Consider the following 27,861-nt stretch of genomic DNA (forward strand, 5'->3'; position numbering starts at 1 on the left):
AATCCCATTTAACAGAGTGAAGGGAAAGATCCAGGCTGAATAGGGATTATCTATTAAAGTCATGATGTTTTTGTTTTGCTCTTTAAGTTTAGTTCCAAAAGAAATGGCATTTTTTTCCAAGGCTGTAGCTCAGTTGTTTAACTGTGTGTGTTATGTGGAAATGATAAAAGTGAGCAAAGTCTTGCATGGCTAGGTTCTGTGCCCTTACCCCTGCAACTTTCCTTGTTGTTACCTTTCTTTGATTATTGTTGTGCTGAATTATTGATTCGTGCACCGGATATGTATTCAGCATTATCAAAAAGAGGTCAGTGCACTTATGCATTATTTTCCTTTTCCTGTATTTTAAGTACAAATACCTCTTAGAAGTGTTTATTAATGAACTTCGAGGGCCAAATCCCAGAGTTCCTACTCATTCCTTTCTCACGCACAAGTAATGTTAAAATTTTGGGATAGAACTTCTAGAATGTTTGCACCTGACTCTGCAATCATTATTCACTTGAGATGGTTCAGTACCTTGAATCTTATTAAATCTATCAGTTTTCAGGGAGGTCTGGATTTGAACCCCTGGTTCATTTCCCCACTGCCCCCGCCGAAAAAACCAACAACCTGTCCCTATTATTTTGGTTCCATCACACGCTCAGAACCAGAAAAATAGCCTCCTCCCCAAATGGCTAAAATAGTGCCAAAACATCTGATCTCACAGGGGATGTGGAAAAAGCTAATGTACTCAATGCTTTTTTTGCCTCTGTCTTCACGAACAAGGTCAGCTTCCAGACTACTGCACTAGGCAGCACAGCATGGGGAGGAGGTGAGCAGCTCTCTGTGGAGAAAGAAGTGGTTTGGGACTATTTAGAAAAGCTGGACGTGCACAAGTCCATGGGGCCAGATGCGTTGCATCCGAGAGCGCTAAAGGAGTTGGCGGATGTGATTGCAGAGCCATTGGCCATTATCTTTGAAAACTCATGGCGATCGGGGGAAGTCCCGGACGACTGGAAAAGTGCCCATCTTTAAAAAAGGGAAGAAGGAGGATCCTGGGAACTACAGGCTAGTCAGCCTCACCTCAGTCCCTGGAAAAATCATGGAGCAGGTCCTCAAGGAATCAATTCTGAAGCACTTAGAGGAGAGGAAAGTGATCAGGAACACTCAGCATGGATTCACCAAGGGCAAGTCATGCCTGACTAATCTAATTGCCTTCTATGATGAGATAACTGGTTCTGTGGATGAAGGGAAAGCAGTGGACGTGTTGTTCCTTGACTTTAGCAAAGCTTTTGACACTGTCTCCCACAGTATTCTTGCCAGCAAGTTAAAGAAGTATGGGCTGGATGAATGGACTATAAGGTGGATAGAAAGCTGGCTAGATTGTTGGGCTCAATGGGTAGTGATCAATGGTTCCATGTCTAGTTGGCAGCCGGTATCAAGTGGAGTGTCCCAAGGGTTGGACCTGGGGCCGGTTTTGTTCAATATCTTCATAAATGATCTGGAGGATGGTGTGGATTGTACCCTCAGCAAGTTTGCAGATGACACTAAACTGGGAAGAGAGGTAGATACCCTGGAGGGTAGGGATAGGATACAGAGGGCCCTAGACAAATTGGAGGATTGGGCCAAAAGAAATCTGATGAGGTTCAACAAGGACAAGTGCAGAGTCCTGCACTTAGGATGGAAGAATCCAATGCATTGCTATAGACTAGGGACCGAATGGCTAGTCAGCAGTTCTGCAGAAAAGGACCTAGGGGTTAAAGTGGACGAGAAGCTGGATATGAGTCAACAGTGTGCAATTGTTGCCAAGAAGGCCAATGGCATTTTGGGCTGTATAAGTAGGGGCATTGCCAGCAAATCGAGGGACGTGATCGTTCCCCTCTATTCGACACTGATGAGGCCTCATCTGGAGTACTGTGTCCAGTTTTAGGCCCCATACTACAAGAAGGGTGTGGAAAAATTGGAAAGAGTCCAGCGGAGGGCAACAAAAATGATTAGGGGACTAGAACACATGAGTTATGAGGAGAGGCTGAGGGAACTGGGATTGTTTAGTCTGTGAAAGAGAAGAATGAGGGGGGATTTGATAGCTGCTTTCAACTACCTGAAAGGGGGTTCCAAAGAGGATGGCTCTAGACTGTTCTCAGTGGTAGCAGATGACAGAACAAGGAGTAATGGTCTTAAATTGCAGTGGGGGAGATTTAGGTTGGATATTAGGAAAAACTTTTTCACTAGGAGGGTGGTGAAACACTGGAATGCATTACCTAGGGAGGTGGTGGAATCTCCTTCCTTACAGGTTTTTAATGTCAGGCTTGACAAAGCCCTGGCTGGGATGATTTAATTGGGGATCGGTCCTGCTTTGAGCAGGGGGTTGGACTAGATGACCTCCTGAGGTCCCTTCCAACCCTGATATTCTATGGTTCTATGATTTCCATCATAACTTCAACAACTGCCACCCATCCATCAAACTCTGAAACACTCCCTGAAGCATCAACTTCCAGGATACCATGATCAGCTTCAACATAACCCTACAGACTACCATATATAAAAAACCCATGGATCACTACACCTACCTTCATAAATCCTATAACCACCCCAAAAACACCAAGAATGCTGATATCTACAGCCCGGCACTCAGATACCACAGAATATGCTCTGAAGAGAAAATCCGGGATATATACCTTAACACATTTAAAACTGCCTTTCACCAAACAGAACACTCCACCAGAGAAGTAGATTGCATCATGGATGGGCCATTGAAATACCCTGAGAGAACTTGTTTCAATACAGGGAAAAAAACCCACTGACAGGATACCCCTAGTTGTCACCTACCACCCCATACAGGAACCCCTAAATGGAGTATCAAACAATTCCAACCCATACTTGAAGGGGACCACATCCTGAAAGAAATCTTTCCTGAACCCCCCTCTTCTGGCCTTCAAACAAGCCCCACAGACCAGAACACACCCACTCAACACAGCACCAGACCCTGCCATAACAGCTGCAAAACCTGCAGCAATATCTCCACTGCTATGATGATCAATATGTGTCTCAACACACCTTTCAGGATCCATGGATCTTACACATGCCTGTTGTAACACATGGTGTACCTCATCCAGTACATCAAATTCGCCACCAACAACTATATGGGTGAAGCTAAACCATGACTATGCTCTTGCATGAACTCACACAGAAAAATGATAACAGACAAACACCATATCATCCATGGGCAAACACTTTTCACAAAACGATCACTCCATATCGGACCTGTCAGTCCTCATCTTCAAAGGAAACCTGCACAACACCTCCAAAGGATGAGCTTGGGAAATTAAATTCATAAGTCTGCTAGATCCCAAACATCATGAACTCAGTAAAGACACTGGTTTTATGTCTCATGACAACAATCTGTAACCCACTAACTCTCCTTTGTCCTATGACTGCAGAGATGTTAACTGTCCACTTCATTTTGAATGGCTTCTTGCAAACTGTGTTAACTCAGTCTGTTCAACCTTGTATTTCATAGAATCATAGAATCATAGAATATCAGGGTTGGAAGGGACCCCAGAAGGTCATCTAGTCCAACCCCCTGCTCGAAGCAGGACCAAGTCCCAGTTAAATCATCCCAGCCAGGGCTTTGTCAAGCCTGACCTTAAAAACCTCTAAGGAAGGAGATTCTACCACCTCCCTAGGTAACGCATTCCAGTGTTTCACCACCCTCTTAGTGAAAAAGTTTTTCCTAATATCCAATCTAAACCTCCCCCATTGCAACTTGAGACCATTACTCCTCGTTCTGTCATCTGCTACCATTGAGAACAGTCTAGAGCCATCCTCTTTGGAACCCCCTTTCAGGTAGTTGAAAGCAGCTATCAAATCCCCCCTCATTCTTCTCTTCTGCAGACTAAACAATCCCAGCTCCCTCAGCCTCTCCTCATAAGTCATGTGCTCTAGACCCCTAATCATTTTTGTTGCCCTTCGCTGGACTCTCTCCAATTTATCCACATCCTTCTTGTAGTGTGGGGCCCAAAACTGGACACAGTACTCCAGATGAGGCCTCACCAGTGTCGAATAGAGGGGAACGATCACGTCCCTCGATCTGCTCGCTATGCCCCTACTTATACATCCCAAAATGCCATTGGCCTTCTTGGCAACAAGGGCACACTGCTGACTCATATCCAGCTTCTCGTCCACTGTCACCCCTAGGTCCTTTTCCGCAGAACTGCTGCCTAGCCATTTGGTCCCTAGTCTGTAGCGGTGCATTGGATTCTTATTTAGCTGTGACACTCTGGTTACCTTTCCCAGACCTGAGGAAGAGCTCTGTGGAGCTCAGAAGCTTGTCTCTTTCACCAACAGAAGCTGATCCAATAAAATACATTGTTTCCCATTTATTTCAGTGGGACATTTGTTTGAGTTGAGATGGCAAAATTTGCAGATGATACAAAACGACTCAAGATAGTTAAGTCCCAAGCAGACTGCGAAGAGCTACAAATAGATCTCACAAAACTGGGTGACTGGGCAACAAAATGGCAGATGAAATTCAATGTTGATAAATGCAAAGTAATGCACATCGGTAAACATAATCCGAACTATAAATATAAAATGATGGGGTCTAAATTAGTTGTTACTATGCAAAAAAGAGATCTTTGAGTGTTTGTGGATAGTTCTCTGAAAACATCCACTCAATGTGCAGCAGCAATCAAAAAAGCGAACAGAATGTTGGGAATCATTAGGAAAGAGACAGATAATAAGACAGAAAATATCATGTTGCCTCTATATAAATCAATGGTATGCCCACATCTTGAATACTGCGTGCAGATCTGGTCACCCCATCTCAAAAAAGATATATTGGAGTTGAAAAAGATTCAGAAAAGGGCAACAAAAATGATTAGGGGTATGGAATGGCTTCCATATGAGGAGAAATTAATAAGACTGGGACTTTTCAGCTTGGAAAAGAGACAACAAGGTGGGATATGATTGAGGTCTATAAAATCATGAGTGGTGTGGAGAAAGTAAATAAGTAAGTGTTATTTAGTCCTTCTCATAACACAAGAACTAGAGATCACCCAATGAAATTAATAGGCAGCAGGTTTAAAACAAACAAAAGGAAGTATTTTTTCCACACAACGCAGAGTGAATCTGTGGAACTCCTTGCCAGAGGATGTTGAAGGCCAAGAGTATAACAGGATTCAAAAAAGAACTAGGTAAGTTCATGGAGAATAGGTCCGTCAATGGCTATTTGCCAGGAGGGGCAGGGATGGTGTCCCTAGCCTCTGTTTGCGAGAAGCTGGGAAAGGGCGACATAGATTGGATCACTTTAAGATTACCTGTTCTGTTCATTCCCTCTGGGGCAGATGGCATTGGCCACTGTTGGAAGACAGGATGCTGACCTAGATGGACCTTTGGTCTGACCCAGTATGGCCGTTCTCATGTTCTTATGAGTTAGGACTAGGCCTTGTCATTTTATTTGCAAACAGACTTCCAGCTGACTAACACTGCAAGATATCAATATTTAGCTGTCTCATTTGTCAGTCCAGAGAAAGTAAATATCTCATTGGAATGATATTCCTGTGAGAGAAGGTTTCACAACTGCTTATCTGAATGCATGAAAAGATAAATGCCAAGGTTCAAATTTTCCCTCAAGAGAGTCTCTGTTCTTCAGAAAAAGTCAAAACACAAGGGGCAGGCTCAACGGATTTTATAAAATATGACATAAACTACAAAGAATTTCAGCAGTGGCTCTCTGTAGATAGATTTATTGAAGAAGTAGGAATTGAGGATTAAACTTTTTGTTGGCTAGTGTAAGTCAACCTGATTACTGTGTCCAGCTGGAAGAGGGACTTGTAGTAAGGTCCATCAAGAAAATTAATCTACTTAAATGGTGCAATGCAGTCCACATCTGATAGTAGATGGGCAGCAGTGAATGCAAACAGAGATTGTGACTTCATTAAAAGAACAAGATACATCAAGAAAAAGGTACTGCGGGTGTCGAATCCATCCTGTAGGAAACTGCATAAAGAGAACAAAGTAAATAGGAGGCTATCACATTCTGGGGAGCAATCCAGACCAGTGAGTGGTTATGTCCACCTGCCCTATAACTTTGGGTGCCTCACAATGCTTTCCTGCTGTAGTTTCCAACCTGGGCCCCTCACAGACAGCAAGCAGGTCACCCCCTGAGTGGCTAAGTTTTCAAAATCAAGGCCTATGTGGAGAGGGAGTCTATCTTCATCAAGGGGTAATAAATTTTACTCACGAATGTGCAGACTAGTAAAGGGGTGGAAGAAGCTCAGATTTTGAGCCTTTTGAATTTCATTGTGAATTCTTCGCATTGGCATAATAAGAATGATCTAGATCATCCCCTCCTACAACAAAACCCATCATCTTGTCAGGGGCTGGGGTTTACCACATTGTGGAAAATGCCACAGACTCTGTCCCCAAATCTTGTAGATCCCAAGGTGGCCAGGGTCATCCAGATGGTAAGTCTGTGTATCCACACCATTTCTGGCCTCCACCTTCTCTTGCAGAAGTCAGTTGCTACAAGGGACTCTCCTTGGCTGCTGCTGCTTCAGAATGCAGATGGGGTGAGGAGAGGGGTGTAGTCCCGTGGAAATAATACAGCCTGAAGCCATATTATCTTTTCTGATTCAGTTCCACAGGGGCAGTAGAAGGGATAATGTGTGTGCTCCCCTACCCCTGCCCATAGCCTGGGCACCAGAGGGTCGGGAAGGGAAGGTGCTGTGGATGTGACTGAGCCCTCTTCCTGTGTGGGAGAGGGGAAACCTATGTGTGTAGAGTTCTCCGCGTCTGTTCATCTCTGAAGGATAATCTGGGCCAATTATAATGAGTAATTTATGTCTTCATTTATGTCTTGTAGATACTAATAATTCATAATATCTTGTTCTTATATGGCACTTTTCATCAGTAAACACCAAAGCACTTTTCAGAGGAGGTCAGTATAATTATCTCCATTTTACAGATGGAGAAACTGAGACATGGGCAGCTTAAAGGCTTGATTCTGCAACTTGCTGAGCACCAATTTCCATTTTCTTCACTAGGAGCTGAGGGCTTCAGCACCTCACAGGGTTGGGCCCAATGTTACTTACCTGAAGTTTAAAAGCAAGTCTCAGGCAGCTGCAGGATTATAAACAGGGTTTCCTGGTTTTCAGTCCTGTGCTCATCCCACTAGAGCATATTGGCCCTCTGAAGTGTCAGACGTGGAAGGAAAGGAGGGATTATGACCCTTGGTGTGTATAGTGTAACAAATAAAACTCTCGGGTCCTTTCAAACTTATCCTGTGTTCAGGAAAATAAATGATACTGAAGGAACTGGAAAGTGTATTATTTTACATTGCCCTCTTAGGTTCCATACCAAACCTGAGGAGGATAAAGCATCTACGACTACTGAATGATAACAAAAGGGAACGTCATCTAAACACACAGTAAAATAAGCTGAATAAGCTTATTTAGACTCTGAGGCTTTTATAAACCCTTTGCCACCTTGTTTAGCTTGAGTAATTAATCACATGAACAAATTCTTTTAAATGCCAAAGTCAAGTTACTACAAATACTGGATTTAAAATCTCAAATATTGGTGTCTAGTCTTTCACACCTCCTTAGCAGTTACCTATCTTAAATGGAAATATGTCAATATTTTAAGTTAAAAACTGCAGGTTATTAAACTTCTGGAAAATGGTTGTCAATTGCTCCCTGCAGTAGATGAGTATACATAGATGAAGCTAAACTACACTTAAAATAAAATGGAGGCAGTGTTTTGAGATTTCTTATGATTCCCAAATATTTGTTAAAAAAAAAAATCTAAGTTTTACTTGGTAGTTCCACAGAAGGATTCTGCTTTGCTCACCCAGAGGTCTCTCCCTGGAAATCTTTCATGTTGCTTACTTGGGGCAGGGGGGTCCCTTTACGGTCCCACATTACCCCATGCAGGGATAACCCATGCAAAGGGCTAAAAAGGCCATGAGTTAGCACTCACAGATTTCCATTCTAATTCTTCTGCTGGACAGAGGTAGAGTTTGTCTTGTGAGTCTTTGTCTGACTACATGAGAGCATTTTGATGTTTCCAGCACCATTCTAACCTTCTATAAACCTGTAACATACTATGTCTATACACACCTGCTTGCAGCTGTTCACAAGTGTTGTGGGTTGCTTTTGCTCTGAGCAAGGCCAAGCATTGTTTTCCTGCCCACTCTCACTGTATTAATGCAGTGTAGACAAGAAATGCAAGTGCTGGAGCTACAACAGTGCAGTTGTCTTATCCAGTGCTATCCCACGAAGCTGCTGTCCCTTGCTGAGTGACAGCACCTCCCAACACAGCCAAGCCCTGGTTCTATGCAAGCCTGTGAGCAGTTGAAACAGAAGTCAGATGGCCTTGACTTTGACTTGCACTCTCCCTGATCTTAACCAGACCACTTATTCCTATTACAAAGTAAAGTCCTATTACAAATAAAATGGTATTTATATTTTTCCCTTGACTTTGAGAATGTAAAATTCTTTTTCTAATACAAATGTTGGAACTGGGGCTCTCCACTACTCATTTTGTTTTTTTAACCATACACTAACTGGAGCTCATGGAGCTGCAGGACTCAATCTCTTCTCTCTGGAATTATACCACTTCCATCTCAGCAACCTTTATGAAGACAAGAAAAGAGAAGAAAACTCTTACTTCAGCAAAAGCAGTCAAAACTACAGAAGAGGAAAAAGTAAAGCAAAACAACTAAGCAACAAAATAAAGGAGTAATTAAAAGCAAATCACCTGTAATAAAAAAAAAACAAGCTCCCGACCTCCTTGAGTATTGCCTGTTACCAGTCATTGTTAGGTTTTTCAGTTACTCGTAGTGCAAATCATGGAGTTCACTTGAATACGCTGAAGAGCTGCCCTCAGAAGAAAGTGAAGATGGGCAGCTATGAGGCAGAAATTCTTACAAAGTTTCCTATGCGGCCTGTTTTCTGACATAAATGGGGCACAGTTCTTGTCAGCCCACTAGCCTGCAACAACTGGAACGCAAAGGATCATAAAACAATCACAGCACAGTAAAATAAAAAAGGTGAATCAGAAGAGAGGGCATTTGTAAGATAGATTTGTATTTTTGTAACTTTTGACTCAGCTTTGTTATGGACCATCTAAGCGCAAGTTGATAAAAGGAGTTTGTTTTCTTAAATGCTTTTAGATATCATCTAAGTTGATACCGTGGGGCTTGATTCTTCAGTCTCTCCTGTTCCCTTTATTATGCTCAGAAGTGTAAATGGGAAAACTGGCCTTTGGGATAAGTCCCCAGACTAGAGTGGTGCCCTGGGAATGACTAGCACATTTATTCATATATGTGCTAACATAGCCTAACGTTTGTGTCTAAAAACTATCTTCGCTATCTCCTTATTCCTGCACCTAGCACATCTGAGCAGAAAGAGAAAATTGTGGCCCTATATGTCCACCTACCTAGGTATCCCCAGTCACCATAGTATCCCATTACCTGCCAAGTATTTAAAAATGGACATAATTTGCTTGCTTACTTGCTTCTTTCTGTCACAATCTTTAGGAGAAATAGCTTTATTATTGAATAGTGTTGTTTGCGCATATTCTCAATGTGGTGAGGTTCACTTGCTTATCTCTTGTAGGAGTCCGTTCCAAAGGACTGGTCTAGTCCCTGTGAAAGTTCTGTTTCTGTTTATGACGTTTCTTTTAGTGGCCAGTAGTTTCATGGTTCCACTGGAATGTAGCTGTCCTTTGAGAGGAGAGCCGATATCTCAGGTAGCTGGGGTAAAATCTATGAAGGACCTTGAATATCGAGACTTTGATCCAGGCCTCTATATTCAATGATGAGCTGGTGTAGAGTGAAGTACCAAGGTGGTGCTTACCATAACTTGTGTTGCTAAACATATGGGAGGTTGCCTTTTTAAAAAAAAAACATTTGGAGCTTTTTGTGGGTTAGAGTTGCAATAACCAAGCCTGGAGCTGATGTCACAAATGTGTGGATCTCTGTGGATGGGTCTGTGACTGATATAATAAGTGAGATCTTCAGTCCAGTCTCAGACAGAAGTCTGTTTTTTGCTACTGTCCCTATTTGGGATTGCAGTAGCATTGAGGAGTCCCAAAAGGACCTCAAGGCTATAGATCAATTTATCAATCTGAGGATAGGTACCCTAAAAACTAGGGGGTGATACAAATGAGGAAAATTATTTTGAAGGCTTTCTTCTTATTAGCATTCCCTCAGTGTTGTCTGGGTTCAGCTTTAGCCAGATATTATTAGTCCAGGCTAATCACTGAGAAATCTGGGAGATGGTGCTGTTTTCATATGATGTAAAAGAGAGCTATACATCTACTGCTGGCACTTCAATCCCATCTCATGTTGTCTCACTACCTCTCCCAATGGCTTAATCCACATGTTGATTAATACAGGGTAGCTCAGTGATTCTCAGATCTCAAAAGAGCCACAGTAGTGTGAATTTGTTTAATTTACTATCTATCAATCTATATACATTCTCACAGCAAAATAACTATCCAGGTATTATTTTATCAACTACAATTGGTTAATAACATAGTAAAAGCATCCTGATTGGTTAATAACTTAGACTGGTTAATAATTAAATCACATGGTGTTTTAATATCCTGTTCTGCAAAGAGCCACAGAAGACACATTAAAGGTACACTTGTGGCTCTCAAGCCTCACTTGGAGTATCGCTGGGGTAGAGGATTGAGACTGGAGGGATTCTGCTGCTGAGGTTCTCTGATGGTCTGAAAGGAAGGATTGGAACCATTTCAGGACATCTCCTACACTTCTGCAGCCTTTGTGGGTGGAGTATGTTATACATTCCAGCAGAATACTGGAATTTGTATTCTGCAATAATCCATCCATTGATGTTATGGAATCTTTCATCCAATATCTCACAGTAGGGTATGTTACCCTTTTAAAGGGCAATGTGGCACTCTCACCAGCTGTTTTTAATGCTCTATTGTATTGAGAGACATTCTGTTCCTCTGACACCCATGTCCATTATACAGTACTTTTATACAATACAATTAATATAAATTGAGATTTTTCAGAAGTGCCTAAAGAAGTTAGGCACCCAATTCTCATGTATTTATTTTTTCATTAGGAGATGTACACTTAACTTGGTCAGGCACTTTATTGAAATCCTACCCCTGGAGTTTGATGGTTAACTACACAGAAACATTTCTGTAAACTATGATTATTACAAAGATAAGATGGATTAACTGTATTGTGTTATCCCTGTGACATCTATGCAGTTGAATCATAACAATAATTATACTTTTAATGTAGAATTTTACATCTGAAGTGAAGGACAAGCATCATTACTTCCATTTTTGTAGGGTTACATATTAATCTCTGCATCTGTCAAAGTCTGGAAGAGTTTCAGAAATATTTTCTCAGTTTCCCCATTGAAAGGTAAAACAAACAATGAAAGCTCATATATCATAAAGAACAGCAAAAATAGAGGACCTGGTTGGCCGAGGGCAGTTAGTAATGGGATACATTATGTAGCTTTTTATCTTTAGGGCCAGATTCTGATGTCATTTACTCCACTGCCAAAGTACAGTAACTGGGTGTGATTACTCTGTCTTTACACTGGAGTAAATGACATCAGAATTTGTCCCCAAAGTTGCTTGTTTGAATTCATTGCTTCTCAATATTGTTTCAAGATCATTATCAAATGACATCTATTTTCTAACCTATGTGGAATGAGTTGATGACCTCTGTTTAGTTCCTTGTAGAGAGGTGTTCTCAACATAATGAGCACTGTTGATCTCAACAGAGAGTTCAAAGTTTGAACAGGCATAGAAAGCAAAGTCCTCACCTCTCATGTACTGATCCTACAAGAACAGGATTGAGATACACTGGGACAGGCAATTGCACGTCCATTCAGAGTAAAACTGTTGGAGTGAGTGAGTTTACTCGGGCACCTTAGAGACTAACAAATTTATTTGGGCATAAGCTTTCATGGGCTAAAACCCACTTCATCAGATGCATGGATTGGAAAATACAGTAGAAAGCTTATGCCCAAATGAATTTGTTAGTCTTATGCTGTGTATTTATACCTCTCTATTGTATTTTTCACTCCATGCATCTGATGAAGTGGGTTTTAGCCCACGAAAGCTTATGCCTAAATAAATTGGTTAGTCTCTAAGGTGCCACAAGGACTCCTCGTTGTTTTTGCTGATACAGACTAACATGGCTACCACTCTGAAACCAGTGAATTTACTGTACATTTGCATTGGTGTTACTGAGATTGGAATATGTTGCTATTAAGGCAGTGCTGTATTAACCCTGTCCATATGCTACCTGTTCCAGTACTTTAGGTTACGTCTGTGTTTGAGCTGGGGTGTGATTCCCAGCTCTCACAGATGTTACCGTAAGATAATTAGCTCTGTGCCAGCTAGTGCCTACCACCAGTAGTGCATCCACAGCAGCATGGGCAGTGGCTAGCCACCTGAGAACATAGCTGGGGAGTCGGCTGGGATTGTCCTTGGGTGGTGAGCCCAAGTGGCCACCTGTGCTGCTGCAGACAAAGTGCTATTTTTAGTGCTAGTTCAAGCAGTGCCAGCGTGGCTACTTCTACATGGGTGGGAATCACCATTCCCAGCTCAAATGTAGACATGCCCTAAAGTCTCGATGGCTGCAGGTCGGGACCCTTCATGAGCTGGAAGCTCACTTTAAATTTAAACGATGAATAAAAATGAATCTGAATCCGGACTGTGGGTCAGAACCTGCCTGGCTCTTACATGTATGTCTTCACCCTGTCCTTCATGAGGCTCACCTGAGTGCCAGGCAGAACTACAGCCTGTATGCAGACGGGCGTGGGGGCTTGTAGAGAGGCAGAGTGTCCTCACCCCAGTGCAGAGGGGGTTAACTCATCTTGTTTGGTGCAGCTAACCCCACCCCCTTTGCAGGAAGTGCCAGGGCAGGACAGGAAGTATAAAAGCAGAGCCCTACAGCTCAGTTGGGGTTGGACCAAGGAAGGGGCAGACATCCCTACCGCAGAGCTGAGCCACCAACAGAGCCCATGACTGGAAATGGGGAGAAGGTAGGTAGTCTCTGTATAGAATACCTCCTAGTATTCCCCATGTGGCAGCATGGCATATATGAGCTGGATCTCAATGGTACATGCTACCTGCAAGCTCTTAGCTAGTGCAATATGTGGATAATACATTATTTTTGCAATGAATATATTGTCACAATGAATCATCATGACATGATTTTTCTGTTTTAAACACAGTGAGAATGATATTTTCCAGATAGAATCCAGTTTACATTTCTTGTATATGTAACGGGAACTGCACTTGATGTTTACTGACTTCCCAAAAACAAAAAAAAACCCTCACAACCACAACTATCCAGACTGCTGTTGTATACAAGTCAAACAAGTCTGTACTAAACATGGGTCTCAGCAAGAATTTAAGTGGGGGAAGGAGGATCTGCAGGCACTGCTCCGTGGATGAAGACTTTGTATTTGCTACACTGTCTAAGCTTTCTTTCCCATGAGCTGCAAATCCATATTAATAGGAGAACTCACAACCAGGAGTAAAAATTGGGCCAAGTGGCCCAGAAATATCTTGTGCAGGCAGCAAATTGTCAGTTCATAAAGAGAATATGTATTTTAACTTGCAACATTATTATTATTTATTATTATATTTATTTATTATTTGCATTATGGTAGCACTCAGAGGCCCAATGGAGATCAAGACCCCACTGTGCTAGGTTCTGTACAAACATAAAGAACTTACAGTCTATTTAGACAAATCAGAAAAAGGATAGGACAGAAAACAGGCACAGAAAAGTGACAGTATGATACTAAATACATGCCATTGTTACTGTAAGAATGGGAGGGGGGAAGAGAGACAACTGTTTGAAAGAAGGCTGCTTTGTGAGGTTTCAAGAGCTTGCTTGAGCTGGATAAGCTAATCCTGCAATATTTATGGATCCAGCCTGCTTCCCACTCTGCCTCTGGATTTTAATGGAGAAACCTCAGAGTGGTGTCAGGGGCAAAATAGCAACACAAACACCTCAAAAAGGTGTTTATCCAGAAAAAGGATAATTAAAAATATGCCAGCAAACAGGCATGCTGTGTATTTTGTAATGTGGACCCCATAAAAGAAAGTGCTTTATGTTGTACTGGGGGGTGTGGCTGGAACTTTTGGGCTCTCTTTCCAAACTTCAGTGAGGTGCCTTGAGGACAGTAGATTCTCTTCCTAGGGGTGGTTTAAAAATATTAAATGGCATTTTTCCATGAGATGCAAATAAAACAGCAGTAAAATATGAAAAGAGCTTATTATGCAAGAGTGTTACATTTAAAGAAACTGGCTGTGGCTAGAGTCATAAATTGAGACTCCAAAAGTTCCGGAAAAAGAATACCAATTAAAAGGGCAATAGAACATATGGAAACCTCCTAACTCTGGATTGACAGTAACTTCTACTCCATATCAGACACTACTAGCTTGACTGCCATTCAGCTTGAACTGATGCTGTTGTACTATCTCCAATTAGAGATGTATTCAACAAAAAACTACATTTGTTTGTATCTATCTTATTTATTCATCACCACCTGATATCTGAGCATCTTTGAAAACCTCTGAACAAAGGGATGCTCCAAATTTTGTGGCTTGCGCTCATTTTGTATCTGTAATATATGGAGAAGGAAAAAGAACTAGACTGAAAATTATAAGAAGGTGTGGGTACATTCTTGGGAGTAGTATGGGATGTCGGAACTAGAGATGAAGTATGATTGTAACCTGGCTAATCTGTTAGGAGGAGTAGACTGCCGTGAGCATAGAAGAGTGTTTTAAACCTTAGCCCTGCTACAATGATAGGCTTTTGTCTGAGCAAGAGTGAGCTAAACTACTGTAGATTTTCTGTGTTGAAACTTTTACTGGACTTGGAATTTCCAAAGCAACAGCAGAAGAAAGCAAAGGTCCTTGACTGCTTCAAAGGAAGTAGTGAGGGAAAGCACACAGTGGAGACTGTTGGCTTGTTTTGATTTTGTTTATTGTTTCTTGGAATATTATGGTAATGCGGCACTGCAGAAAAGGATATGGGCATTATAGTTGATCACAAACTAAATATGAGTCAGCAATGTAATGCTGTTTTTAAAAAAGCGATATATTAGCAGGAGTATTGTAAGCAAGACACAAGAAGTAAGTCTTTCACTCTACTCAGCATTGATAAGGCCCTCAACTTGATGTCTTTTCTGGGCCCCACATGTTGCAAAAGATGTGGACAAATTGGAAAAAGGCAAGTGAAGAGCAACAAAAATAACTGAAGAGAACATGACTGATGAGGAAAGATTTAAAAAATTGGGTTTGTTTAGTCTGGAGAAGAGAAGACTGAGGAGAGATGTGATAACAGTCTTCAAGCACGTGAAAGGTTGTTTTAAAGAGGAGGGCGACAAATTGTTCTCCTTATCCACTTAGGACAGAACAAAAAGTAATGGGTTTAAATTGCAGTAAGGGAGATTTAGTCTACACAATAGGAAAATATTCCTAACTATAAAGGTAGTTAAGCACTGGAACAAATTACCTAGGGAGATTGTGGAATTTCCATAAATGGAAGCTTTTAAGAGCAAGTTAGACAAACACCTGCCAGGGGTGGTGTAGATAATACTTAGTCCTGTCCGCACAGGGGACTGGACTAGAAGATCTATTGAGGTCCCTTCCAGTCCTACACTTTTATGATTCTATTTGGAAGGCTACAAGGGTGGAGCCCTCCCTAGAGAGTGTTGGTGGTGTTGGTTTTAAGTAATGGTGTAAATTGATACATTTTGGATATACATTCTAAAAAAGGTGGAGGTGGACAGTTGGACATGGATGTACTGATTAATATGAACTAGATCCTTTGGGATTTTCATCGGGCTGCTATAATTTAACCTGGGAGCAGATCTGGAGGACTCTGGATGAAGCGGGGAGAGAAGGGCATTTTTGTGATTCTCCCTCACTCGGTTCAGCTGTGCTGAGCCCTGTCTTAAAATTGTTTGTTTAAAAAGGTCAAGTAGCTGCAAAAATAATCCCTGAATGGAACCAAAGAGCTTTCCTAAAAATTAATAGAAATTAGCTGAAATGAGAATAGGAAAATAGGTGTATCTAGTTGAAGTATCCCTTTTTCTCTCTTAAAGTGACCTGTCACTAACAAGCCAGTAAAATCCATGCTAGAGCTATATAATTAAAGATGTAGGGACTCCAATACCAGGGAAGTGAGAAAAGTGGCAGAGTCCATGAAGTCCACTAGGGAGGGACATTGGCCTGCAGATGTAATTTACCTGGGAAGTACTTAAATACTACTTGGATGGGGACTATAGAAAACCCTAAGATAGAATTTATGTAACAAGACATGTAACCAAATGAGTTAATTATGAACTTTAAACAGGCCACAGTTTTCTCCCTTTCTTTGCACACTGAAAAATCCATTCCATGTGATCAAAAAAAAGCTAACAGTGTTAGGAACCATTAGAAAAGGGATAGATAATAAGACAGAACATACGTCCATATAAATCCATGATATGCCCATATCTTGAATACTAAGTGCAGATCTGGTTGCCCCATCCCCCCCCCCCCAAAAAAAAAAGATATATTGGAACTGGAAAAGATACAGAGAAGGGCAACAAAAATGATTACTGGTATAGAACAGCTTCCGTATGAGGAGAGATTACAAAGTCTGGAACTTTGGAAAAGAGAGGATATGCTAAAGGTCTATAAAATACTGACTTTTGTGCAGAAAGTGAATAAGGAAGTGTTATTTACTCCTTCATATAACATACGAACTAGGGGATACACTGAAATTAATAGGCAGCAGGTTTAAAATAAAAGGAAGTATTTCTTCATACAATGCACAGTCAACCTGTGGCGCTCTTTGTCAGGGGATGTTGTGAAGGTCAAAACTATAACAGGGTTAAAGAAAACTAGATAAGTTAATGGAGGATAGGTATAGGGTAGCAATACTATACTTGCATTTCATATAGTGGATCTAAAAGTATTTTCCTTCTAAACAAGAAAGTAGATACTAAATGTCTCTGAATGCACACACAACTCCTCTATAGAGTGGAAAATATCACCTTGCATTCCTCAGCCATCCCACCTGCCCTGAATGCACTGATTAGGGCTACTTGGTTATATCACATCTAGTTTCTATCTGTGTTTTAATCCAACCCTGCTAACTCCTCTCTCTGTCCATCAAACAGTGATTTTTTCAAGTCAAAACAAACATTTTTTTAAAAGTCATAGTTGTGCCAAGTGGATGAGTTCTGACTTATTGGAGTTTCCGGGAAAAAACCCCAATAACCTGGATTCATAATTTCACAGTATCGGTTAAAAGCAAACAAACAAGGTTTTACTTTACTAACCCATATTCGCACCCACTTCCTGCTTTCTGTGTTGCAAAATCTACCTAATTAACCCCCTCCCACACACCCCCCAAAAACCCTTAAAAACAAAACAAACATTTCCGGGTCTGTTCTCCTGAGGTAGAGTCCATTGCTGTGTGAGAGAGGAATCTTTCACACACATGGTACAAAGTTAAAATGTTTTGTCAAATATTCAACACAAAGCAAGAAGAAAGGGTGTGTGTATGTGTGTGTGAAGTTTAAAAGACAAAATCTACCTGTTTTGCATTGTGTGCAGCAAACACATCAGTGATTTATTAGTAGGTGGGGAAGTAAAGGAAACTTCTTCATTAAGCTATCTGTTTCTTGGCTCTGGATAGTCAATAACTTCCCCATCAGGGACTTTATCCAGCCCTTTCTCTTTATGGACTTGGTCCTGCAAGATATTGAACATTCTGGACCATTCGAACAAATTACCTAAGCATGTGCCTAACTTTAAGTACATGGGTAGTCATCAGTGGAACTACCTGTGTTTAAAGCTAAGAATGTTCTTTGCTAGATTGGTGCAAGGTGCTCAGCATTTTGCAGGCTAAAAAATTTTCCTTGGCTTGGGCAATTTTGTGCTCAATATTTTGTGACACACCATTTACCTCAGGTGAGTAATTTCTGTGGAAATTTCACAAATACATTACTATGCAATGGCATGTGTGAGCCATAAAATATTTCAAGCTGCTCTTGAGTATTTGTTTCTTTAAACTTCTGTTGAGGCATACTCTTGTAAATCCTTGCTGTTTACATACAGTGTAATATAGACAAGGTAGCAGATCATTCTGTGAACATGGATTTTTGGAAGGGCTATATATCTTGACAAAATATAATATCTGAGTTGCAGAAGATAGTTAATGGATGTTGTTTGTGCTCTCCACATATTGTGCAAAATACTGTTCAAGCTGTACTTGACCATCAGCCAACAGTTGGGAAAGTCATTAGTGACAAGATCTGAACAACAGTTGCTTTTTGCATTTACAAAGTTCTGTACAGGGTCTGGACATTAACAAGTTGTAAATTGAATGGGAAAATGTATTATGTATCTCCAGTGTGTAACCATTCTGAAAATAAAAGTAATCAACATATAGTTGATTTAATGCACTTCAGGACTCTTGTCCAGCATATTGCTGAAGTCTGTAATAGCCATTTGAAAAGGGGACAGTTCTGTGGGGAAAGAACAGAAGCCATCTGGCATAACTGTAAAAGTAAATCAATTTGTGAATAGTACAACAAGTGCATCTTCACAAAAGCATGGGGCCTACTTGTACTTTCATTAAAATCAATGACAAAATTCCCATTGATCTCAGGAGGTGCAGGAATAGGGCCCTAGGTGCATAAATTATACCCACATCCAAAGCAGATAATCCATGCTCTGGAAGTTCTTGGCAGCGTTACTAGAGAAATATATTCTCAAGTATAAACTGTGTTTTGGACAATCTCTAGAAATTATTAAACACAAATAGATGTTTAGTTAACAGGGTTGGCGTTGCTTTTTTCCCACCTATCTAGTTCTTTGAAGAAATTAACACTGGATTAAATTTATCTCTAATTTCGGTGGAATTATGCTAAAAGATTAATTTGGCCCATTATGGCTAATTTATGATAATGGAATCTCTGGTTTTTTACTTTTAAATGTTTCCTTTGTTATAAAAACAAACTGTTCCCTCTATAGTATTGTTCAGTGACCCAGGTTAATCTGTTTGGATGCTGTGTCAAGATGCCAGAGGCATTGTGTTGTTGGAGATGCCATCTTTCAAGTGAGAGTAAGACTGACTTGATCACTGTTGAGCATTAAAGATCATATGGCACTGTAAACAAGGAGACTCACCCCTGCGGCGCCTCCTGCTGGTCATTGGGAATTAGCTCTTTTCCAGCATGGAGTGCCCTCTGCAGGCTGGTGAGCTGCCATAGCTCTGGCCCCCGTGTCCCTCACAGGCCCCTGCTGCCCCTTTCTCTGGGGTTCTGCCCCCTGGTAGTAGCCCCCCCACTAATGGGAGATGTGTGTCCAACTCTTACTGATATTTAATGGAAGTTGAGCACCTAAGTGCAGGTGGTGCTTTTGAAAATCTCCCCCATATTTCATGATATCCCTCCCTCCTTCTTAAAGCCAAAAATGTGATTTGTGAGAGAGATGGTACCTGGGATGTGTGAGATTTTCAAAAGACTATCATATTGAAATGTGCCAGACAGTCATGAACTTTTGTGACAATAAGTGTTAAATGTGTTTTCAGGAATCCTGGCTTGCTGAACTTGTTTCCTGGGGAATTTCTCGGGGGTGGGGGGGTTAAATGCAAATTTTCCAAAAATGGTTATGCAGCCCAGCTTTTGAAGGAGAGTCAGTTACCTGTTACAGGAGGTCAGACATCAAAGATCCAAACCGTGTAAAGAAACAGCTGAGCTGCTTGTGATGGGATGCTCAGCTCACACTTGCCCTGAAAGGTTAATGAAGACTAAAAAGAGGTCTAATTAACCCAAGAGGCTACAGCAGGGAGGAATCAGGTGGCTAAGTAATCCCCTGACTGAGTGACAGCATCCAGCTGAGGAGACCGAGCTGGGCTGGACTTATAAAGGCAGGAAATTGGCAGCTGAGGGGGCTGCTGGGAAAGTCTGTAATCACTCCTTGGGAGAAAGGAGAGTTTGGAGGTTCCAGGGACAGGTTCCCTACAATTACTCCCTAGGAGACTGGCAAACCCCAAGGAATGGGGAGGGCTAGGAGGTATGGAAGTGGTTCAGGGAAAGGTAGCAAGGTGCAGGGAATGGAGAGCAATACAGCGGTGCACAGACAATCCAGGAAGTTTTTGGAGAGTTTTGGGGACAACTTCCTGGTGCAAGTGCTGGGGGAACCAAACTAGGGGCCTCTTGACCTGCTGCTTACAAACAGGGAAGAATTGGCAGGGGAAGTAGAAGTGGGTGGCAGCCTGGGCAGCGTGACCGTGAGATGGTCAAGTTCAGGATCCTGACAAAAGGAAAACAGGAGAGCAGCAGAATACGGACCCTGGACTTCAGAAAAGCAGACTTTGACTCCCTCAGGGAACTGATGGGCAAGATCCCCTGGAAGTCTTATATGAGGGGAAAGGAGTCTGTAAGAGTTGGCTGTATTTTAACGAAGCCTTATTGAGGATGCAGGAACAAACCATCCCAATGTGCAGAAAGAATAGCAAATATGGCAGGCGACCAACTTGGCTTAACAGATAAATCTTCAGTGAGCTTATACACAAAAAGGAAGCTTACAAGAAGTGGAAACTTGGACAGATGACTATGGAGGAGTATAAACATATTGCTAGAGCATGCCGGGGTGTAATCAGGAAGGCCAAAGCCCAGTTGGAGTTGCAGCTAGCAAGAGATGTGAAGGGTAACAAAAGGGTTTCTACAGGTATGTTAGCAACAAGAAGAAGGTCAGGGAAAGTGTGGGACCCTTATTGAATGGGGGAGGCAACCTAGTGAGAGATGATGTGGAAAAAGCTGAAGTACTCAATGGTTTTTTTTTTTTTTTTTTTTTGCCTCGGTCTTCACAGAAAAGGTCAGCTCCCAAACTGCTGCACTGGTCAGTACAGTATGGGAAAGAGATGAGCAGCCCTCAGTAGTGAAAGAACAGGTTAAGGATATTTAGAAAAGCTGGACCTTCACAAGTCCATGGGGCCCTGAGGGAGTTGGCTGATGTGATTGTGGAGCTATTGGTCATTATCTTTGAAACCTTGTGGCCAACGGGGGAGGTCCCGGGAGCCTGGAAAAGGCAAATATAGTGTTCATCTTTAAAAAAAGGGAAGAAGGAGAATTAGGGGAACTACAGACTGGTCAGCCTCACCTCAGTGCCTGGAAAAATCATGGAGCAGGTCCTCAAGGAGTCCATTTTGAAGCACTTGGAGGAGAGGAAGGTGATCAGGATCAGTCAGCATGGATTCACCAAGGGCAAGTCATGCCTCGCTAACCCGATTGCCTTCAGTGATGAGGTAATTGGCTCTGTGGATATGGGGAAAGCAGTGGACGTGATATATCTTGACTTTAGCACAGCTTTTAATACAGTTTCCCACAGTATTCTTGCCAGCAAATTAAAGAAGTATGGATTGGATGAATGGACTATCAGGTGGATAGAAAGCTGGCTAGATTGTTGGGCTGAACGGGTAGTGATCAACGGCTTGATGTCTAGTTGGCAGCCGGTATCAAGCAGAGTGCTCCAGGGTTCTGTCCTGGGGCCGGTTTTGTTCAACATCTTCATTAATGATGGGATGGATTACATCCTGGATGATGGGATGGATTGCACCCTCAGCAAATTCGTGGATAACAATAAGCTGGAGCGGGGAGGTAGATATGCTGGAAGGTAGGGGTAGGGTCCAGAGTGACCTAGACAAATTGGAGGATTGGGCTAAAACAAATCTGATGAGGTTCAACAAGGACAAATGCAGAGTCCTGCACTTAGGACGGAGGAATCACAGGCACTGCTACAGGCTGGGGCCAACTGGCTAAGCAACAGTTCTGCAGAAAAGGATCTGGGAATTACAGTGGATGAGAAACTGAATATGAGTCAACAGTGTGCCCTTGTTGCCAAGAAGATTAACGGGATATTGGGCTGAATTAGTAGGAGCATTGCCAGCAGATCAAGGTAATTGATGATTCCCCTCTATTCGGTGCTGGTGAGGCCACATCTGGAGTATTGTATCCAGTTTTGGGCCCCCCAGTTCAGAAAGGATGTGTACAAATTGGAGAGAGTCCAGCGGAGGGCAACGAAAATGATTAGGGGGCAGGAGCACATGACTTATGAAAAGAGGCTGAGGTAACTGGGCTTATTTAGTCTGCAGAAGAGAAGAGTGAAGGGGGATTTGATAGCAGCCTTCAACTATCTGAAGGGAGGTTCCAAAGAGGATGGAGCTAGGCTGTTCTCAGTGGTGGCAGGTGACAGAACAAGAAGCAATGCTCTCAAGTTGCAGTGGGGGAGGTCTAGGTTGGATATGAGGAAAAACTATTTCACTAGGAGGGTGGTGAAGCACTGGAATGGGTTAACTAGGGAGGTGGTGGAATCTCCATCCTGAGAAGTTTTTAAGGTCCGGCTTCACGAAGCCCTGGCTGGGATGATTTAATTGGGGTTGGTCCCTCTTTGAGCAGCGGGTTGGACTAGATGACCTCCTGAGGTCTCCGCCAACCCTAACCTTCTATGATTCTGTGACCTGGACTGCTGTATAGAGGGTCTATGAGCCAGAACCTGAGTAGAGGGTGGGCCCACGTTCCCCTGCCAGCCACTGAGGCACTGCCACTGTGAGACAGTGAAGTGGAAGACTGTCGGAGAGTGGGAACCTTGATGCACTCCCCCATAAAAGGAGAAACCACAATAGGGACCTAGCTGGAGGGCTGAGTCATGAAGAGGACATTGCAGTTCTTGGAGTGAGAGGGGCTGCAGAGCAGAAACTTCCAGGGTGTAACTGCTGGAAGGGGTGTTGGCCAGACCAAACTAATCCCCAGAACCTCCAGGAGGCAGTGCAGTAGAGCAACCCCATCACCCCTGACATGAACTTCTAATAAAAAAAAAGCAAACCTGCTTGAGAGGTGTGAAAGTTTGACCCCCTACTAGAGTCCTGTGTTGGAGATGGGGGTGACCTCTAGTAAGCTTGTAGCATGTGGATAGATCTTTTTGTTGTTTTATGTTTTCTTTGTGATGCTTTTGCCCAAAGAATAAATGGACTTTGCTTTTTGAAGGCTGGTTGGTAACTGGGTGGTAATAGGCTGTTAGAGCCTGGGGAAAAAGGTTAACCACAGGTGCTGGACCCCAGTCAGACTGTTGGGGAAATCACAGTGAGATGCAGTGCCAATGAAGTACCAATAAGAATGGTACCATTTTAACCCACTTTGCACAGGTGTAAGTGATGACACGAGGTGCCAGGCAAAAGAGTCAGCCCCAGGATGTTTCAGGAAACTTCCCCAGATGGAATATTTTAACTTTTCTGTCCCATTCTGTTTTGAGTCTCTTACTCTGAGCTATGTAAAGATCAGTTTACTTTCTTAAAAACAAACAAGAAAGGTCATTCATCGGTTTGCTGTAGACATCAGCTGTTAATGGCAAATCCAGTTGTAGAAAGAGTAGCTTCATCTTTTCACAGTATATCAATAGTTTTTTCTAAAATCAGGATCCTGCCAAATGATGGTGTTAGCCATGACAGCTCAGCATAATAGTGAAAAAGAACTAGAAAATTAGCAAACCAAATTCCCCTGTGTTGTGGGGATGTCTGTGTATGTGTACAAGTGGTTCCCCCCCCCCCTGTAAATAAAATAAGAAATTTCTTAACATCTACAAGTGACTTAACCTGCTCCTCATTTTGCACCATTAAAATCAAGGGGAGCTTTGCCAATGACTTTAATGAGGACAGGATCAAGCCTTTAGTCAGCAAAAATGCATATAGTATACTGAACTAATAAACATCACACACATTCATTAAAGTGGTTTCTCACAGTGTGATGGGAGGAACTTTCAAATGCTCTGTATCAAACTTTAAGTATACCCACTGCCTTGCACCTGGTGTAGTCACTTACACTTATTCTGTACAGATGTAAAATACGACTGTTATGAGTACACCAACTTTGCACAGATGTGATAACATAAGGTGGCAAGAAGAGGAAAATCAGGACCTATGTGTTGCCGGGATCACGCCTCTAGTTACTTTTCACTTGTATGTCAAGATTTTTCTTGCCATATTTGTCAGTTAAGTTTTTGTTTACAGAAGACCTTGTCCCATGCTCAGATGGGGGAACTGAGACAAAGGAATGAAGGGCCTCCCAGCAAGTTAATATCAGTCAGAATTAGAACTTGGGCATTCCCTTTTCCAGTCCTATTGTTCATTCTTTCAAATCACTAATGATATGTGGGCCAAAGAATATATTTTCCAACTTGTGGTTTATGGGCTTTACCTTTGTACCTCTAGTATCTTGCCTTGAAAATATACCCCAAATTATAGAGTGACACATTCACAGCCAGCTCAGTGACAATGAGCAATCAGATTGTTGAATAAGGAAAAAAATATAAAGGTAGGGTTTTTACTCTTTTTTTTTAAACCGGATTTGTAGCTTTTTTTATAAAATGATAGGGTTAGACACAATGATGTGTCTAACCTAACCAAACGCCGTTCTTTGGGAACTTTCATATTTGGACCAAAACTTTGGAGCTGGCATTAATCTCTAAAATGGGCAAAATCCAAATCTCAGATCTAAATGCCTTGAATTTTGAGAGAGCTTGGATTTGGACCTGAACTTTGTAGTGTGGGCCTATCACTAGTTAGACACAGTAAAAAAAATCACCCCGTGTTTTCTTTAATCTGTAACTTTTAAAAATAGATTTCCTCTGACCATATTTTCACCTTGATTTGCTGCTTTAGGGAGAAAACCCTTCCTCTGATGCCAACGTTGTTGTAATGTGCAGAACTAGTGGCAACTTGTCAGCTGTCCTGCTATAGAAGAGAGAAGTAAATCATCCAGGTCTCAATCCTGTCATACTCTGTGTACATCCTGAGTACTCTGTCCATAATCCAGACAAGTACTTAAGCACATGCTTAATTTTCAGCACTTGAGTAGCCCCTTTGACTCCAATAGCATTACTTAAGGGTTTTGCTGGCTCAGGGCAAGAGGGCTGAGCACCGTGCAGGATCAAGAGATTTAGATTAGGGAAGTCACAGTGGCTGGTTCTGGTGGGCCCAGAGAGATGCTGACCTCCTGATCTTTGTTAGTCCTGCACTTCATGAGGCAGAGAGCGAGATAGTTTAGGATGATACTTCTGCAATCTTCTGCCTTGGGGCACGGGGGATTTATTGCTGTGCCGGGGAGACACTATTGTACATAAAAGCAGTAACAAAAAGAAGCCTGTAATTGGAGTGGCACTAACTTGGCACCATGAAAGGAAAACTGCAGCTCCACTGGAAAGAGTGGGGTAAAGGATTTAAAAGACTAAAAAACCCAACAATTTTGCTTGACATGAAATTCAACTATATTTTCCTCATGCAAAATGAAAAATAATGCTGGTAATTGATACTGATGGTTGAACAAATTGAAACCATAGGCAGAGAATTAAGTTATAGTTTTATGGAAAGAACAGAATATGTTTAATAAGCACTAGCTAGAGCCAACAGGTCTTGCACTGTATAACTTGCAGGGTGTTTTAATTATGTTGAGGTCAGAATATCTGTTTCCAGCTTTAATCAGTTGATTCATTTTTTTATTGGGTCAGAATAAAAGTGCAACAGGGATTTGGTGCATAGATTTATCTTGTATATTTAAAATATGAATTAGAGATAAAAAGGTAACATAGTCTATGGTACGCTAGTGATGCCAAGCTGTGTTTATGACCAGGCATTTAACTTAAGAAATATGGATTACATCTTTGAACAATATGTTGTCTGAATTCTGAGTGTTGTGCAAATCTTGGATTCTTAACCAGTGGCTCTTACAATAATTTTGAGTCACAAAGCAGTTCAGTTTATATTACAAGGTGATAGTAAAATAAGAAGGAAACAAACTTTCCAAGCCCTCTTTGGACTCATGGGGTCCTTTGCTGTTGGAGTTGAGCTATACTGGTATCATTTGTAAATGGTGCTCTTTAATGTACTCTCAAATACCAGTTCATTCATGTCAAATGTGACTTAAACAAGATAAACTCCTTGGTTTTCCCTTGTTGTATCTGCAAGGAGGTACCAGTTTTGATGTAATTCTGTCTCTTTCTCTACATGGGAGATGGGTAAAGAAGTGGGGAGGGGGGAATCACCTATTTATATTTTTCATAGTGGTGGACATCCACTGGTTTGGACATCTCTTGGCACTAGACCTACTCATTCGATCACCTACTCATTAGGCTTTTTAAAATTTTCCTCCCCTTCCTCTGAGCTCAGAAAGGCTTTGCTGAATTCCAAAGTTGAAACTACAAAAACTAGGTCCAAAAAAAAAAAAAGACCACTGAAGATTATTGAAGCTAGGTAGAAACAAAAGGACGACTGAAGATTATTAGATTGATAGGTTTAAGGTATAACACAGACAAACTTAATTTTATAATAGCTTTTTATATAGAGAGGGGCTTTTCAAACCACTGCATGCTTTTCATTATGAAATTAAAAATTATAGTTGAAGAAGCCATATTTTTTCTTCTTGCAAGTCATCCACTGATCTGGACAATACTCAGGGGATGTATCCAGTAGTAAGAGCCAATTCTTATGGTGGGAACAAATATTCAATGTATGGCAACATAAACTCAGCTGGGAGAAATGAAAATGGAGTGTATTCATTTACTTTCTCTAATTTTTGTTTCCTTGCTTAGTCCTTCAGTGGCAGCCAGAAGGACCAAAGACTACACTGAGTGAAGAGATTATGTCAGTTATGTAGTATGTGTTGAAAGAATTGGAAATCTCCAGTGGGTGTGTTGCAAATCCAGTGTGCAGACGTAAGGTTCTCAGGAGCCTCTTGCAGAATGTATTTTGATCCTATGAGGGGACTTAATGGATGCTTCGAATGTTTGCCATATGTTTGATATGATCCGTTGACAGCATTAGTACTGGAGGCTCTCAAACATTTTTGAGACCCTTGGAGGTATGAGTAGACCCTTGGAAGTATAAGTATCTGATGTTCTCCACTTATTGGTCTAGTGTAGATAGATGATAAAACTGGCTGTTTTTCTAACAATATTTGGTCTTGAAACAAATATAAGGGGGAGAGAGAAATTGTTTAAGTGGAACTCTTTGTTTTCTGGTTGTGTACAAAATCAGGATCTTAACTAAATACCATCTTCTGCAAGACAAAGTGAAGATACTTCTTTCATTGACAGAGGTTCCAACTTGCTCACTCTCCTAACAGAAGAAATTTCTGTAAGGAAGGAGACAGACCAGATATGGTAAGGTCTCCAGCAGAAAATGAAAAAGGAGGCTTATGAGAACTAGACTTCACTGGGGGTGTCTCTTTTGTGACAGCTATGACAAAATGGGAGAAGGAGGGGGCTATTACCTGAAATCTTGAATTAATAAGCCAAAGGGGCAGAGGATTGACCCTTTACAAAGTTTAGGTTGATAACTTATGGAACCCAGCCATGGGAAAATTAGAGGGTGCCTGCAATAAACATTTGAAGACTGTTTAGATTGAGGTGTAGGTGTAAGCTGAACAAGTCCTCCAAATCCTCTTGTACGTTAGCACTAGAGAAGGTTTCTGAGATTTTAAAAGAAATTTTACCTGCTGCAAAGTATTATATGCATGTTGCTGAACTTTCTGGTTCCACTCCATAAAATCAAATCTGTGAGTAATGTGCATACTAGCAGATACCTTTGTCTGAGAGTAGCCCACGAAGAATTTGGACTAGCAGCTAGCGCACTGAGCTGGAGTTAGGAGATCTGTGGTTTGTTCTTTGTCAGGTTATGTGACTTGTGACTTTGTAAAATTGAGAATTATATTTGCAGGAGGATTATGAATAGAGCTGAGCAAAATATTTTGGCCAACTCTTTTTTTTTTAAAGCCACTGAAAATTGCATATTTTGGTTGACCAAAACATTTTCTT

At 41.6% G+C, this 27,861-nt stretch overlaps 1 protein-coding gene across 5 annotated transcripts in view; it reads left to right on the forward strand.

Moving 5' to 3' along the window:
• The window catches only part of SPON2 (spondin 2), a 95,064-nt gene that overhangs the window by 14,151 nt on the left and 53,052 nt on the right, over positions 1 to 27,861 (forward strand). Inside the window, exon 1 of one of the 5 annotated variants that reach the window (XM_043544856.1) lies at positions 12,889 to 13,022. The exons of the other annotated variants lie outside the window; for them this stretch is intronic. The gene's annotated coding sequence lies outside the window, so the exon portion shown is untranslated. Of the gene's footprint in view, positions 1 to 12,888; positions 13,023 to 27,861 lie in introns of those variants that run through there. 5 annotated transcript variants of the gene reach the window in all.

Source organism: Chelonia mydas, chromosome 4 (genome assembly GCF_015237465.2).
Source record: "Chelonia mydas isolate rCheMyd1 chromosome 4, rCheMyd1.pri.v2, whole genome shotgun sequence".
Classification (NCBI taxonomy): domain Eukaryota; kingdom Metazoa; phylum Chordata; order Testudines; family Cheloniidae; genus Chelonia; species Chelonia mydas.